The 15,604-nt window shown below is 43.5% G+C and overlaps 1 protein-coding gene across 1 annotated transcript in view; it reads right to left on the bottom strand.

The window, feature by feature from the left end:
* LOC147060121 (pyruvate carboxylase, mitochondrial-like) overlaps positions 1-15,604 on the bottom strand; it is a 116,204-nt gene that overhangs the window by 60,225 nt on the left and 40,375 nt on the right. The window lies entirely within an intron of this gene.

The following is a 15,604-nucleotide window of genomic DNA, read 5'->3' as shown; positions in this document are numbered from 1 at the left end:
GAGTCGCAATTGTAATTATAACAATGTTGTGCCACTCTGGTGAGTTGCCAGCCAACGTCAGCAGCTGCACAGGACCGCAAAACATTTTACTACCATGAAACATTTCCACTTTGCTTTGATCCAAAAGATGGCTTATTAGTTATTCATTCCATTCAACAAGGCTTGTGAGAGCGGCTGAACAATTTTGGAAAAAAACAAACAAATTGTGTCTTTTCTTTCCTGAATATAGCGAATAAGCGATTATTTATTTTCAAGGTCTTCTTCCCTTGTATTTTTTTAACAAACTGTCGCAATAATATCTATTACAATCAGAAATTCTAATTTTCATCATTTTTAACACATAAGCAGATTTTTTTTTTTTTTACGTTACGCAAATATTTTACTACTTATCATGTGTTAACATTTTTAAGGCTTTAGAAAGCTGAAACATTTTAATGCCAATCTTTTGTTTTTAGACTCTTGGATTCAATCCCATTATTTGTGGGGGGGGGGGGGGGGGTCTGCAAAACAACACTGCCGCCGGAATCTCGTTTCAGTTTACATCCGAGGAGGGCCGAGGAGTGAGTATCAGGGTTATTTTCGGAAAGCCCCGCCGGCAAGTGCACACTTGATGCGCCCAGTTTTATCCATAACAATTTGCAATGATGAAAGAGGAGAGGCCAGAGATCAGCGGCTGCAGCTCAAAGGCACTGCAATAAAAAGAAATAAAAATAAAACAAAAAGGACCCAGGTGGTAACGTCACATTTGGAAGTCCAACAGTGATTATTTCTCCATTTGTGTTTGTAGACGGGTTTCGAACAGCAGGTGTCAAGCAACCGTTGTTGCAATGCGGCTAAAACAAAAACAAGAAAAAAAAAAAGCGCCTGGGACCTGAAAATGGAGCGAACGCATCTTAACACATTTTATCCGTAAAAGCCCAGAGCCTCCCTAAAGACGACAAACCAACAAATCAAAATGGCAGAAGCATCGCGGCCGAGTGAAAAGAGCCGAATAAACGGCGCTGCGGCGGAATGCATCCATGCATTTTTAAATACGCGGCGGCAATGTGCGTGCGTGCGAGCGGACGCGAGCCGTTTTAGCATCGCGTGGTTTGAAATTGAATTGCAAGCCTGTGAATCTTGTCCTGTCAGGACATTAAATCAAAAGACGCTGCAAGACAGATGTTTGCTGTTTCACTTTACTACGCACATACTCATTGTATATAGTTTCTGTAATCCAAGTTGAAGCCACTCTCTGCGGATGCGCAACGCCCTCGGTGGCCTCTAACGGCCGCTCGAAAAAGCGTGGCCGATGCAAATCATTTCAAAAACAAAAGCTAGACATTGTCACGCGCAAAGCGTGTCAAAACTATTTACGTTTGTCTGCATATATGCTAATGAGGGAAGGCTTGTATTTTACATGACACTGCTTTTTGCTTTGATGATGCATTTTTTAAGTTTTTCAAAATACCAGACTTCGTTTGGATATATATATATTTTTTTAGTTCACAGTCAAAATCAAAGATAAAACAAAGAGAATTTCATTTTGAGTATTTAAAACTACAAAGACAATGCCGCTTAGCCTAATGCTAACAAAAATAAAAATGCCAAAAGCCATGACCGGGCAAACAAACCGCATCAGCATCGCCGTATTTTAACGCAATTAACTATTTGAAATTAAAGTAAGCAGATCTCACAATACTCTGAGGCATATATTGAGGCATTTCTGTGATTCCTGTTTTTATATCCTGGTTGTCGTCCAGTTGTTTTATACTTGTCCTTGCTTTTTATTCTTGTTTTTACTTGCCATGTAGCACTTTGAGATTCCTCCGAATATAAAGTGCGTTATAAATATAATTTATTATTATTATTATTATATTCTTTATCCTCTTCGAAAATGACCCCTGGGCTCTATCATACTGCTCCCAGGTGGCCAAGGTGAGCACACCAGAAGGAGTTGCCCAATGTTCACTAAAATGAAGCAAAAAATAATAAATAAATAAAATTACCTGTTATTTCCATTCTATTTCATTTTTTATTATAGGCAGCTATTTTCCTTGCAAAAAATAGTAAAAAAAAATTGTGAATTTTTTTTACCTGTTCTTTACATTATTATAAAAAAAAAACTATTATAGGGAGCCATTTTCTTTGCAAAAAAATAGCAAAAATAATCCGTTTTTTTTTTTATCTGTTCTTTAAATTCAGTTTAATATTACAGGGAGTCTTTTTCCTCACCATTTTTTTTTTTATCTGTTCTTTATGATCTTTTTATTTTTTTTTGTAAAAAATATTTGAGACAGATTAATGATACATCTAAAAGGCACCACTCGATATACGTTTTTGCCTTGGGGCACAGAGACGCAGCAGATGAGTGCTGGCACAGCAGTGGCCCACAGATAAGATCACACACACAAAAAGCCAGAGCACAATGCTAAGAATTGAAGTCAAGGCAACAGTGCAGCGGGGGTAAATCCACAGATGAATTTGCAATGTCACATCTCTCCACAAACGGCTGAAAGGTTTTCCAAAAACACCTTGGAAGGATTTTTAGTTCCAAATGAAGTTTGAGAGACTCAATGTTTTAATCGCATTTGCTGGTGGACTGAAAAGAATTGCACAGCAAATGTGAATTTTGTCACAGTGCGTGGCAAAGGATACCCGAGATAAATATCTCTCCGCGCTAGCTGAATTATACATGAAGAGATGATTGCCTGGCAGCCAAAACAAGATTTTCCAAATGTTATTGTGCATTGTTGTTTTCGAGCAATGAAAATGGCTGGACCTTGTTTCTTTGCCAACCTCCCATTTTAGGTTTCAGCATTTCACAGATTGCTTGTTCTTGGAGGAAGGGAAAACGTCATGACACGCTCACTTTAGCGATTTCCATTAAATTTTCAATTCAATTTAAACAAGTCTTTTACCTGCGAGTGCAAACAAATAATGCCGACGGGGGATCGTGCGGCGGGTGACACTGGCGCGCCCTTTTCAATTCATGGAGAAGTAATAACAGCTGAGCGTGACTATAGGGCAGCAGCAGCTCTAAATAGTCCTTCCAAATTGGCCCATCATGAGCAGTACTTTGCTATTGTGTCATTTTTTCTTTCCTATGCACACAGTATGGCACTGGAAAGTAGCACAGTCAATATTGTGACTCTTACAATAGGCTGACGTGCAAGAAAAAGAGTTGATGGAAAATCCTGAATTGAAAGCGTATTTAAATGCAATGGAGTATAATCAACATGCCCAATGTGCTTCAGACACACCTGCCATATGTGAAAATCTGACATTATGGTGAGACCGTATTTTTCAACACAGTGAGAGAGAGACAGAGAGAGAGAGAGACAGAGACAGAGAGAGAGAGAGAGAGAGAAAGCGAGAGAGAAAAAGAGGAAGACAGACAGACAGACAGACAGACAGACAGACAGACAGACAGACAGACAGACAGACAGACAGACAGACAGACAGACAGACAGACAGACAGACAGACAGACAGACAGACAGACAGACAGACAGACAGACAGACAGACAGACAGACAGACAGACAGACAGACAGACAGACAGACAGACAGACAGACAGACAGACAGACAGACAGACAGATAGATAGATAGATAGATAGATAGATAGATAGATAGATAGATAGATAGATAGATAGATAGATAGATAGATAGATAGATAGATATAGTAAACAAATGGCTCCTCTGTTGGTTATTAGCATTTGGTCTTCCAGTCGGATTTGCAACTTCCCCATCTGCTGCCCTCGCCGGACGACAACACGCTACGAAGCTACGAAATGCCCGTCAAATGTGGTCTGGATAGTTTTGAGTGGGTCAGTGAGTGGCGGATGAGAATAGCAGTTAGCTTGGCCAGATTGAGGCCATTCTGACCACCGCTAATGTTGAAATATTCATACCATACAGGGTGAGTGGTGCCCTTCCATCAATCGAATTCCATCACATACAAGAACAAATGCCTCGGTCAACCACTGGTTCTCAGGAAATTGACAAGAAAAGCACACTTGGAGGTCAACCTAGTGCTCCTCGGCCGTCGGCTCCCACTCGGCAACTCGAGTATCGATCTGCATTGACATGGACCGAACCGGCCGAGCGATTCTTGGGCAGGCCTTTAAGCGGAGCCCGCGAATTGATCACGGCGCCGTGAGGCCTTAATAGGATTTTCTTCCCAGGCTTTCCACTCTTGAGCAGCCAGTTGCCCCCCCTGTAGTTTAATTAAAAGTCATTCGGACGACGTCGTGCTCGCTAACGATCAACTCACTCGAAACGTTAAACGCTTAACGAGCGGGCCTATCGATTGGATTCAATATTGCTATTGAGTGACTAATACTGACTTCATTCACTTCTTGCTAATAGGACACTGAAATCTTGTCTGGCTAAAGTTTCCCGAGTCTGCCACATACACCCGAAATCAAATTGGAAGAATCTCGCCGGCCATCGATGTTCGCCCACTTCCACCTTTATTTCCTGTCTGTATAGCGACAATGATTTGTTTTCATTATTGATCTCAGCATCAGTCTTTTATGGCTCCCCAGAGCGTCTATGGAATCATTTCTCCTTTCACTCTTTCTTCCTTTTCCACCTATTCAGCCTACTCATTTGTTCTTCCGCTTCTTCTTTTGGTGCCTTTTCAAGAGGACGTCGGCGTCTGGCTCTGTCAGCGAGCGGGGCAATTACGGGCCGGGGCTACAAAATGCCTTTTCCGTGAGCATGCGCTAACTGCTTTGACACAAACAAAACACTCAGTCCTGGAGTTGCCGCTCATCAAAAAGGTTCATTTTTTGATGCACGTCCAAATTGGCTTCTCCTTTCAGGGTGTGTGTGCATGTGTGTGTTCCAGACGGAGGTATAATGACCTTAATGAGCAGAGCGGCAGAGAAGCCGCTCTGCTTTCCTTGCCATCTGAATGTTCTATCAATTAAGGCCCATTCTGCTTTTGCCTCCTCACAAGGCTCTCTCATCCCTCCTCACCTTCTCCTCCGTCGCCTTTTCCCCCCCCCCGACCGCTCTCCCCATTCCCCCGCTCTTTCATCACGCCTAATTTCAAACTCGCATATCGTCGTCACTTTCCGCCTCGTCGCGATTGTTGCAGGGAAAAAAAAAGGGGGGAATGTTCGTAATTGCCTGACTGCGAGAAAGGTTGGCATAAAATGTTCATGTTTTGCACATTAATGCGGCGAAATACAAAAGGCCCGACTCCCATCTGCACAAAAGCTCATCTGTTACATAACTCGTACATTTGCTTCAACAGAATGCATCGACAAAACGTAATTATTGTACGAAAACTTCGCTCTAGATTTCCAGATATAGTTTCCGATACATGTTAATTTGAATTAAAGCGTTTTAAAAACGTGCGGCCTAAGTTGTCAAGCGTCGAGGTCACTTCAATAGGTACACCTCCATAATCTCACTCATAAAACTATTTGAAACATTGATGTAAGAACGTATATTTGACATGACGGGGAAGACAAAATGCTCACGATTCTCCCAAACTCAACCCATAAAGGAAAAAAAAAAAAAAAAAAAGTGCCATCAACGTGGCGTGTCTTAGAGCGCTGATGCAATGTGATTCATGTGCGCACAGTGCTCATTAATAATGAATGGTGAACTTTTAAAAAGGGGACACGAGGTAACTGTTCAAACTTTGGCTCATAATAAAAATAACACTTCATGCTCCGGGCAATAAAAAAAAAAAAAAACGGAGCATTATCAATTGATACAATATATCTCATCTATAAGAAACCTTTTTTTTTTTTCCTTCATTTTACACATTAGATCCATTAGAAGCTTCACCGACTGCAGCCAGTCGATCCAACATGGCCGACTGCCACTAATCCATTTCCTCTGCAGCTCTTTGGATACATTTCCCCGTCATTATAGCTTCTCTCCCCCACTCTGGAGCTTCTCTCCGTGATGGCCAGACGACGACTCGCAGGCCAACGCTGGCCGGCTGCCCGACATGAATACTAAAGCTGAAATGGAATCTGGCCCGTCAATAAATTGTCCGATGCACTCTGAGGTTGCTTCATTAACTCTACCGGCACCATCTGATGTGATCTAAAACAATAAAGAACAGTCATTTCCCGCATTAAAAGAAAAAGGTGTGTGTGTGTGTGTGTTGATTTCACAACTCTACAGTAATTTTTTGCTCTATTGGGAAGAAATTATTCCGATCTCATGTCAAGAGAACTAGTTTGAACAGTGCGACCATTCAAGCAAAAGAAAATAAAAGGCCGTCAAAGGACAGATTAAGAGGTGCAAGCTAATTGCGCAAGCTAATTGCGCAAACTAACTCCAGGCGCAAGCTAACTCAAGGCGCAAGATAACCCCAGGCGCAAGCTAACCCCAGGCGCAAGCTAACTCCAGACGCAAGCTAACTGTAGTGTCTCGGAAACGACAAGCCGTTGTGAGCTGTTTGCGTATTCATTCAACTTCTTATCTTGGCTATCCTCCGGCACCTCTGATAGGACGTTATCCCTCGTAATCCTCTCTCATCCGCACGCAACGTCTCACAGTTGCCACCTTTGCCGGCCTCGCTTTGACATCTCCATCATTTGGCATTTGGCAACCTTCTGGAGTGAAGGAAAACGCCACCACCCCACCACCAAATGCGGATCGGCTCCGAGCGGCACAGCTGCTCACTGACACACACCGCACTGAAATTAATTTCCAATCCAGTTCAATTTTGCCGGTGACCCCTCCTTGCTTGTGAATGAACGAGTCGCATTCCTCATCAGCCAGACTAACCGCTGATGCATTTCTGAAGCTGGAAGTGAATGTTGTGATGGAACGAGAGTTTTTGTTTTTGTTTTGTTGTAGCTGCATAAGCGGGATTCTGTTTTAATGAGAAATGTAAAATAGTCGTCGAAGGTTCCCCCACGTCCTTCTCTTATTTTTAAAAGCACTTTGATCGTTATTCCTCTGCCTTGATCTACTTAAACTTTGTGTCCTATATTGAACAATAATGGGGCAGGAAATCGCAACTTTTATGAAAGAGGAAACAACTTTGTCAACAAAAACAAGTGTGAAATGTTTTCAATGCGCTTCGACTATTTTCCAGCTTCAATGGACTTGGGCTCGCTCCATTTGGCATGTCGAGCCACTCCGGCTCGTGAGTGTCGGGATCGGTGCTATTAAACTTGACAATCATTGACGCTTTGAAATCAGACCCTCATTAGTTTGCCCTCCCTGCTCGCCATCTATTATTTATTTCCCTCCGCAGCCCTCGTGTGTCTTCCTGCATCCTCTCACAATGATTACAAGCTCTTGTTGGGATGCGGGGCGCTTTGAAATTTCAAAAAGCATTGTCTTTATTTTTTTTTTGGGGCACCAGAGTGTTTTTGTGCTCGACGCCGGTGGACGCCGGGCTTTTTTCTCCAGGTCAAACGAGTGCAAACGAGCAGACGCCGATGTTCCTCCTTCGCATATTTTTCCATACCCATTAATTGCCGTTGTCGGTCACAATGTGATCGTAGTGTTGTCTGTTTTTCGAATGTAAGGATATTAAGTCGAAGCCCGCATTTACACCCTTGAGGCGGCGGAATTTCAAGTGAACGAGCCCAGCCACCCCGAGGCTAAGACTGTTTAAAACATATTAGTGCTATTATCTGGGGCAGTAGCATAAATAGAGCCCGGATCTTGTTTTCAAAATGTCTAGCAGCCCTTGTCCCGCCAGGGCTGCTTGTTGACTGGGGAATTAGCCTGACATTGGGATAAACTCACGCTTCCTCCCCCCCAAAAGCTGCAGATCATCCTCATTAGCGCGCTCTCAGCATTTTGCTCTCTCGTCTCTGCTAGATGCCAACGAGTGAAGCCGGTGTCACTTTTCTGGCGTGCGTTTCCTCAGTCATCTCTCATCAAGCAGTCAACATTAGTTTATCTCAATCATCACTTCTCGCTGATGTAGTTTTGGGATGTTATTTTTAAATAATCGCTTTGAATTTTGTAGTGACATTATTGGTGATGACAAAAGCATTGTCTCGTGTCAAGCTAAAAATACATTTGATTCATTCTGCTGGGTAAACGCAAAAGGAATGCTAGGCGCTAAGCTAAGTTGCCCGGCGCCGTACGAGCGACGGCGGGCCAGCTAGCTAGCTTGGCCAGTTATAAAGTACATTTTTGAAAAGTAGAGTTATGACTAAATTAGTTGAGGAGTCACTGCATGTGAAACACCCAGCAGGAAGCTGAGGACATGACGGAAACGTCGTGCTAACCGCTAAGCTAACGTAAAATAATCCTAAGTGAAATGGCAAAATTTTTGGACAGTTTGTTAACGTCTTTCCTCGTGTAATGTTCATGTTTCCTCTTGTTTTATTAACTAGCACAGAGAACGTCGGTGCCGTGTTAGCCTAACTAGCATTTTTGACATTTTCCTTCATTTCACTTTGAATAATGCATGAGGCTTAATGAGAAAACCATGCATATTCAGGAGCTCTTCGAAGGTGCACAACTTGCTGCTGATCCAGATTTGGCTTGTTTAGCCTCGTTGGACGTCTTCCAAACCGCAGTACATCTTTGGACTCCTCGGTGTGATTCACGGACGACGTGTCTTCCCCCCACCCCAAAGAAAAAAGCCTCGGTCTTCTCCTCCCTCAAAGATGTTCCTCTGGGAAATCTTCCCTCTTCTCATCAACGAGTCAGACTGATTGACAACGTTTTCTTTGTTGACGCCGGGAAGTTGCACAATAAGCTAATTTGAAGAAGACGTGCTCATCTGTCAGAGAGGCGCCGTGCACATCTTTCAAGCCTTCCCGACGCGCCGGTCAAGCGGACCATCGGGGGACGTGTTGCTAATTAACACCATCAACAACTGGCGCTGACCGGCGGGACTGGTCGTAACCACCGGTGGCACCGTAGTAAATAGAATGCTTAACAAATGCCAACGCTCGGCTCGACACATGGCCGCTGAGGCAGCGCTGACACGACCAAACTTGCAAATGCTTGACTGGGGAAAGACACGCACACACATAGACGAGCTCCGAATGTCACGGCATCGGCTCGCCACGTCTGGGGGAAGCGGGATGATTAATCGAACTCTGCGCAGATGGCCGCCGCGCCAGGGAGAGAATTGGAGCTCTCCCACTCACACATGCCTTTATTGCCTTTGCTCCCCGGTGGGTCGGCGCCCCCTCTCCGACGCCACTCGATCGAGGAATTATGCTCACAGAGCTATATTGGCAACGCGGATGCCCGGTGGTTGCTACTAGCGTCAGCAGTCGCCAGCCATTGTCAAATTTTGATGGTGAAATTCTGACTCGGGTGATACAAAGCTGTTGCCGCCGCCTTTAATGAGCCAGCCCAGTCGTATCAATTTGTGTCAAGTTATTTGTGGACCAGAAAGTGGAAGAAAATGACAATTTTTAAATCATCTTCAAATATTTTGGGATGGAAATGACAGTTTTTTTTTTTTAAAGATGATTCATCAAATGAATTGACAAAATAATCGCTGCCTCAAATGATTATTAGTTGCACCACCGATATGTTTTCAAACAAACATGATGAAGCAGCATTTGGCTGATATGCTGCATGCAAATGGAAGGAGTTAAGTCAGTCACGACTATAAAATCCAGGTTATTTTTTTTTTTCACATTTTAAGATTTTTCAAAAACTTTAAAGCTAAATTTCACTGCATTTGTTATTTTTTGTTTTTTATTCATTCATTTTTTACTGCATCGAAACAGAAGAAGTGAAGTCAGACACAAGTATAAAATCTAGGTACATTTTTTTTCTACATTTTTAAGATCTTTTAAAAAGTATGGAACTAAATTTCACTATTTCACTTTTTGGTGGATTTTTTTTTCATTTTTAGTCTTTTTTTTTAAACTTTTGAATGTCAATATTTTGAGATGTTGAGCTCATAGCTTGTGTTTGAAATGAGCTACGTATATAAATAGATTTGCCTTGCAGTGAATAACGAGCGTGCATCCGTCCAATAAAAGACAATTTGATACGGTTCACGTTAAAGTGGAACTACTCGCTACGGTTCAATTCGATGGGCTCGTGACTTGTAAATCCACACCGATTTTCCGATTCAAATCGAGGTTTTTTTCCCGCGACGCTCTTTGAAGCCATCCGATCCCGGTGCCTTACTTCAAATCCCAAAAAGATTCCGGAGCTCTTCGACAGCCACCCACGTTGACACGCAACTTCACACTTTTCTAACAAGGACGAGCTCGCTTCTTTCTCTCTTTAGCAACTCCGAAGCGGCGGCTTCTAATCCTGAGCTGATAGGTGTTAAATCTGAGTCACGCTCGCGCGCATGGTGTCTGTTTGGCTCTGACAGGAACAAAAGATTAAAAAACACTCAATGGAGAAATCATATAGGCACGCCGAGGCTTTGGTCTCATCTTGATACGATGGAAAAAAAAAAGAAAAAAAAGAAAACAATCCGATTAAGTTGTGCCGATATGCTTAATTTGTTCACTGCTGTTTTCCCAATGGAGCATTTATCGCAAATGAATTATGACAGCACTCTGTGGCTCTTTAAAGTTGTCTGTTTGATGCCAAGCAATTTTGCTCATTATCAAACAAGGTGAAATATCTGACAAATATCTGGCGACAGACAACAAAGAATAAATGTGCGGGTATCCGGTTCGAGGTTTGCAAACGCATTCCGCGATGACATGAGAGTTATTCGGCGACAGGAAAACCACAGGTGGCCTTCTGTTTATCTTCCTTCCGCTTACTAAACGGAGAAATTCATTGAAAAGCGCTTTGGAATACCGAGAGACGTTTCCGTGAAGGGTGTTTTGTGTACTAAATGGACCTCAGATGTCGAGCTTATTAGCAGGACGGATGTGTTTTGCGTGGCGGGCAGCTGTTAAACAACATGATTACCGCAACGGTGTTACGAGACAACGAGAGGCTGTCGGCGCGGCGACCTCCCGCCAGCCGCCGTTGACCACGTTAGGCGCCCACGTGACCGAGCTGCCAGACTATTATTAGATATTGAATCTTGCTTATCAACGCGCCACTGCACAGGAGGGGGGGTGAGAGTTCTTTTCTCCCATCTCAGCCCTCGCCCTAAACGTCTCGCGGAGACAACAACATGTTTCCGGGAATCCATTTTTTTCCCATCATAGCATCCGTATCACCTCTCTCGTATGTCAAAACTGTCAGGGAAGGGACACCTGGCGGCGGCGTGTGTGATGAGGGATGGATACTTAGCCAGCTGCCAGCCCGAGGCCAAGATACGAGACATTCCGGGAAAGTAGAATCGGAGCTGATGGAAATGGGAAACACAATTGTCCACATGACACCTGATTAATTAGCTTGCGATTTTAAGGGACTCCATTTTGTTGTGTTTTTCTTAACTGCGCTGTGAGATTGTTCTTTTTTTACCCAATCAGATTTCAGCAACTGTGTGTTGCCATGTTAGGCTAATTTCCCTTCACACTCAGTAGTGCTTAAACTATAGGCCCGCGGGGGGGGGGGGGGGGTATACAGCCCACCACATCATTTTAAATGGCCCGGAAAAGACAAATTTGGCATCGATTTCATCTAAATTGTCCTCACAATCGGTGTCGTCTGATTGGATGGTGTAAGTGTTCCACGAGTAAAACACAATTACATCCGACCCATAAAACATTTAAAAATGACCATTCAGTGTGTTGGAGATTTTCACCAAAACTATCACAAATATGCATTAATTCCACTTTGGACGACGAAGAAACACGTTCACATTTCCATGAAAATGAAGACATTCAAAAATCATGACAATCAAACATTAATTGTAACTCAAGCAAAGCATGCTGGGAAACAAACATCTCCCATTTTGATCCCCTAAAAGCACATTCGCCATTTGAGATGTCGTTGACACGCAAACTCCAACGTCTATTATTGTATCCTGTCTGTTTCGCTTCGTAGCGGTGGTTGATAGCAAAAACGCAGCAGTGCCGTTGCTGCGCGACTGCCGGCCGACGCCCGTCTGACTGCGTCGGATGAATTGAATTATTGGTGTGACATTTAAAAGGCCCGCTTTTGCCGCGGGGGGGGGGGGGGGGGGGGGGGGGGTTTAAGCGCATCGCTACCCGCGTGGGAAGGATTCAAGGCTGTGCTGCGTAAACAAAAACAGGTGTCTTCCGCAGTGTCACGTCGCATTCACGATGGAAGATAAGTGCACCTGCTACACCTTGTTAAATTCTCCCTTCCATCCTCTGAGCAATTTCAATGGCCTTGCTCCTATTGACAGAAAATATAGAATGAATGATTCTTCCAAAATTGGCCAGATTCTTCAGAGTTAGAGCTTAATCAAAACAATAAGAAGAAACTCTAATTATTTGCGTATAAGACAGGAAGGGCAAAATACTCGAAGCCATCAGTTGCTATGAAGCCGGCGGCACAAAGGGAACATTTCGGAACATGGCGGGATTGCGCTCTCCCCGTTGTGTGTCCCGCCATCTCGGCATGCCAATATTGCGCTGCCCTTTTGACCGACATAATAGAAAGCTGGCGTGATGTGACATTTCGCAGCCCAAAGTGAGCAGGGGGGGGGGGGGGGCTACACATGCTAGCACCGACTCCCTGAAGACTCTCCTTTGATTCTGTGGATGCTTTTCTCCTTCTTCACCTTCTTCACGCTGACATCTTTTGTCAATTACCATCCTCCATCTTGTTGCCTTTCCTCCCCGAGCAATGTACAGCGCTAAGTATCAGCGGCACACATTGCACAACGCTGCCCACTTCCAGTCAAACACATCCGCCCACTTCAAAACTCACATTTGGTGTCGTTTCATTTGAGACGACACACTCCCGCAACGGAGTCTCTCTCTGTCCACTCTGTCACTAATCTCTCCCCCGCACCTCTCGTGTCAATCCCCGTCTTCCCTGCTTTCGCGCTTCAGAGGGATTCACTGGAAGGAAGGAAGGAAGGATGGATGGATGGATGGGGGAGGCGTCGGGATGTCTGCGCATGCTGATAACGGCGGAATGAAACAGACAAGAGTGCTCGGCCAACATACAAAAAGAAGAACGTACGAGGCCTTTCTCGCAGGTGACGAGCGGCAGAGAAAGGAGATGAAACCAGATGTTTGGCAGCTGGAATAAAGATGAGCAATAATAGAAGAGATGCATGAGAAAGAAAAGTGCAAAATGGAGGGTGGAGAACATGTTCACATCTATAATACTGAAAAGTGTCAAAGTTGCTTTGGGGTGACAAGCAGGTAAATCCAGGAAGTGTGATTTGAAACGTAAAAATAGTGCAGCTTTTAATCTTCTGGAATTTGGACCATTAAAGAGTGTGAAGAGGAAGAGGGCACTGATTTGGTCTCATGGGGAAGAAATTTGACAGCTTCCGCAGACTTGGGCAACACATTAAAAGTTCATCACGTGCGACGGCAGCGCCTCAGATCACATTCCCTAATTTGACACTGACAACTTACGCTAATGCCTTTGAAAATGTTTTATCTCAAGGTTAGCCACCTTGCAGGTTTTCACATTCGTTTATTTTCAATTGCCAGCCTGCTTTGCTGGAAACGGTTTTATATTGCTGCAAAATATCCCGGAAAGTGCCGCAGAATGGGGAACTAAATAATTTTTATATACAATATATATTATGTATTATTTTATCATTTTTATTAGGTATTTTTTTGTTTTTTTATGGAATTTAATCGCGCACACAAAGTCTGAGTCTTTAGCAGACAATGCGAAAAGTAAAACCGACACGCACTCCTCCGCCGAGCGCCGTCCAACCCGAAACAATAACAGGTACCGTATTTATAGCGTAGTCGGGAGACGAGTGAATGATGCGAGCGCGCGCAGAAGGAAATTATTGCAAAAGAGGCGGATTGAGCCAGGATGAGGAAATGAGGACAGTGCAGACAAATGGAGACAAATCCCGAAGACAAACAAATGAAAAATGGCCGCGGAAGAAAGGAGTTTTTTATTGAAGAAACCGGAGACAAGGTGAAAATTGAGGGCCCGCGGAGAATGTGATTTCAAAGTGAATTAGGAAAGGGAGAAGGGGGGGAGGACCCCCCCTCCCCAAAAAAGTGACGACTAAGCAGATTTCCATAAAGAAGAAATGGAGAGAGAATGTGGGGTAAATATTGGATGGGGCGGGGGCGTGAAGGAAGAACCACTAAAATAAATCGCCGAGACGAGAGAAAGGCGAGGCGAGGAAAGGATGCAAAAAATAGAGCTTGAAAAGGACAAATAAAGGATTGGATGCAAAACGCATAAGCATGCCAGGGAAAGATGAGGATTGACTGAAACAGCGCTGGACAGCGCCCAGCTATCCAACAAATATTGTCGAAAAGTTCAACGGCGCCACTGGATGATAGATGATGAGAAACAGAAAGAAGACACATTCAACACCTGCGAGTCCAGACGGCTGGAATAAACACGATCGATGGCGGCAGGCTGCAAAATGGCCACGTAAAGACATTGCGTGGGCCAAGAGGTAATAAGTACAGAAGAGAAAGGGCAGCTATCGCCGTGCGCGCCGTTATGTCGAGAATCAAACACAACGTGTCAGTGCCTGCTCGATGGTGGTTTTGAGTAGAAAGGTTGAATCATTACCTAAAGAAAAACAAAAGCTCTTTGTGCGCCATTGTCCACCCTGTCAATCATATTGACAAAAATGTCCACCCTGGAAGAAATGCTAACATTAAGCTAGTATTATCCAATTTGTCAGCAATGCAAACATTGGCCCAAAAAAAAAAAATCTCCCTTCCGGCAATGCTAACGTGAGGTAAAAATGTCCATACTGTCATCATATAACTAGTTAGAAATGCTAAGATTAGCCAAAAATATTCACCTTGTTCGCAATGCTAACGTTAAGCAAAAATGTTCAACCTGTCAGCAATGTTAACATTAAGCAAAAATGTCCACCCTGTCAGCAAGCTCACATCATTTATTTCTCTGTTTTCATTTTCTCTGCATGCAATTAATTTCTGTAAAAAAAATAAACTGTGGGAGCTTGACCAGTATGTATTTCGAACAACATAAGATCTTGATGCAATATGATATTCAATGGACAATTTCAATCATGATTTATTTTGTGTAGGGCAATATTGACTCAATTCTTTGTTGGAAAAACAATGCTATAAAACTTAATAAAAAAAAAAAAAAAAGCTACCCACAATGAGCAGAGCAAAATAAATGGACGAGTCAATTCAAATGTACAAACATACTCCATCCCAAGGACCAATTTCCCCGAATGAATGAGTATCTTAGCTGCTCACTTTGCAAAGAAACAGGTAATCATTACTAATCGCTTTGTCCGAGCGGGTCGGAACATCCAAAGGCTGATTGTCTCCAGTAATAGCGGGGCCTGTCCTCATACCACACATCATTTAAAAGAAAAAAAGAAAAAAGACAAGCCACTAGGGGGGCATCTGGAGTTTTTATAAATATTCCATTAAGCTGTGCGGTTAGCAGAGCCACAAATAGTCTTTACGTATTGACTCAGAGCTGGAACATTTTTCACCCATTTCAGCTGTCAAATCTTTGCAATTAAATTGTCTGGCGGCGGATGCGGCGACAATTTCTGTTTGGCTAAATTTGGCCATATGAAATGCCAAAAGATGACACAAAAGGCAGACAATCGAGTCCTTAAACACAGCGTGAATTTGCTCCGATAATTACCTCGGCCTTGACTGCCGGACATTGTCTC

This window comes from Syngnathus leptorhynchus, chromosome 2 (assembly GCF_054491065.1).
Source record: "Syngnathus leptorhynchus isolate UIUO chromosome 2, UIUO_Slep, whole genome shotgun sequence".
NCBI classification, from domain to species: domain Eukaryota; kingdom Metazoa; phylum Chordata; class Actinopteri; order Syngnathiformes; family Syngnathidae; genus Syngnathus; species Syngnathus leptorhynchus.
This window is presented reverse-complemented; position numbering and strand designations above follow the sequence as displayed.